General features: G+C 45.1%; 1 pseudogene; it reads right to left on the bottom strand.

Annotated features, from left to right (window-relative positions):
- Nucleotides 1-33: 33 nt before the first annotated feature.
- Nucleotides 34-1,635, bottom strand: LOC105310901 (annotated as a pseudogene).
- Nucleotides 1,636-2,106: the final 471 nt, after the last annotated feature.

Below are 2,106 nucleotides of genomic sequence, written 5' to 3' on the forward strand. Positions count from 1 at the left end.
TATATAATTATAAGAAGGTGTTTGCAGAAATAACATTTACAAACTGTCTATACAGTACACAGTACTAGTACATAGAAAATAGATTCTAACTTTATGATCCCCTTTGTGTAAGGCAGGACTGAATCTGTCCCCAAATTTAGTCAGCCAGAGGTACAAGCAAGAAACAGTGGTCCATGGATTAATGAATGTAAATCAGGTGCCTACATATTAAAAATCTGGAGAATCAAGAAATTCCACTTTTTATCTGGGCTGATTCTGGCTTGCTGGATACAGCAACTACATTTCTTAAAATACTAATGCCACAGACTTTGTTCAAGTGGCAGCTACCCCAGGCAGTTTTTGAAAAGTCCAGCACAGAACTGGAGGACTGCAGCTGTACCAGGCAAATTTATATAGCACTTACAAAAGAAAAAAATGTATATTAATACTCTATCTCATGCTATTGCTATTTAAGCAACAGCACTACAAAATATACAAGACAGATCACATATGATTGCAATGTAGACCCCAAAGATTTAGTGTGAGGATGCTTTTATCCAAGACTTGAAAGGAAAAAAAAAAAAAGAAAAAAACACAAAAGGGCCAAAGTCATTGGCGGATGTAAACATCCCTGTTCCCCTCCCCAGCCTCATTCCGTTTTTTGGATAGTCCTTCTCCCTCCTTGTCACAGTAGCGATCCTTAGATTTATGACGGTTTCGTTGTTTGTTGCATTCGTTGTGGTCCTGCTCTCGCTCCAGGTCCCTGGAACGGTGCCGAGACTCCCTGTGTCTATGCTCACTGCTTCCGTGGGGCTCATCTCTGTGGTTATGGTCACGGTGGGGGGCATAATGGTCTGCGTGGTCGTGCGGGTACTCTTCCTTCGGCTCCACATAGGCAGAGTCTCGACTCTCCTGGGTTTCTGAGTCAAACGTCTCTTGCCTGGAGAGGCCTCGACTCGTACCGCTGCGATGGTTGTGGTGCTGGGCTGAGGACCGGTGCTGGGATTTCTTGACTGGCTCCAGGCAGGGTTCTTCTTCAGCTTGGGAAGCAGCCCGGGCGGGAGCAGAGCGCTCGGTCCTCTGATCACCTTGAGAACCCTGGCAGCAAAGGGAGAAAACTCAGGCATCAGACAAGGTCAGAGTATAAGGAACCACTGTGTCATAAAGCAAGTTCATTCAAGTTTAATCCTTTTTAAGTATCTAAAATGCTGAAATGAAATCTCACCAGCTAAGTTATGATGGGCAGTGGCATTTCTAAGGTTTTATACTGTGTTATATTAGACTTTAATTCGTAAGTGCCTAGAACACTGCATAGAATAACCTTTTTATCTAAATGACCAAATGGAAAGAGGGCATTCTTTTATATGTTTTCTTGTGGTTTAGATACAGGTTTTTCTATACACAGCTGTGCATACTTAGCTACCTCTGCTTGAATACATGTGGGAAGATTAAAAATCTGTAGGGTGCTGGCATTGGCTTAAGGTAAGGATGAAGGATAAAATGTGACATGCTTAAATGGCACACACTACGAGACAAGCCCTCTTCTCTAACAGTCACCTCTCTTAACTCATTACCACAAGCCTGAGACAGGGTGCCAGTATTGTTCCTGGAGCAGATGAGGGCCTCATCCAAAGTTATATGCCTGGTAAGAGGCATAGCCCCAAATTGCAGCCAGGCTGTCTGATGCTGCTGTGTAGAAAATTCTTTTAGTCTTGTCTTAAAGAACATGTAGATAGGGAGTTCTAAGGTTTCTATATATTCATAGCATTTTCTCTTTACACTGCTTTTCTTACAGGTACAGTCTCACTGAAGATGTTTATTAAATGACTCAGTGTCGACAGAGCTTCTGCACTGGCACAAGCACGGGGCTGGACATCTGGGCTCAAGCCCCCGCAATGTGACCTGAGGCAGCCTGGTTTCTCCACGAAGCGGGTCAAGGACTCCCCTTACCTGTGAATTGGAGGCTGGAGCGGGACTAACAGGCAGAGTTGAAGTGGCTAAACTGCGGCTAAGGAGAGGGTTGGGGAGGCTGCTGCTGGGGGGGTGGGTGGCCTTCCAGTAGGCCTCCAGGTAGTCAGCAAGGTGTTCACAAGCGTCCTCGAGCTGGTTCTCATCCAGGATCACATC

The sequence above is a fragment of the Pteropus vampyrus genome, unplaced genomic scaffold (assembly GCF_000151845.1).
Source record: "Pteropus vampyrus isolate Shadow unplaced genomic scaffold, Pvam_2.0 Scaffold15736, whole genome shotgun sequence".
NCBI lineage: Eukaryota > Metazoa > Chordata > Mammalia > Chiroptera > Pteropodidae > Pteropus > Pteropus vampyrus.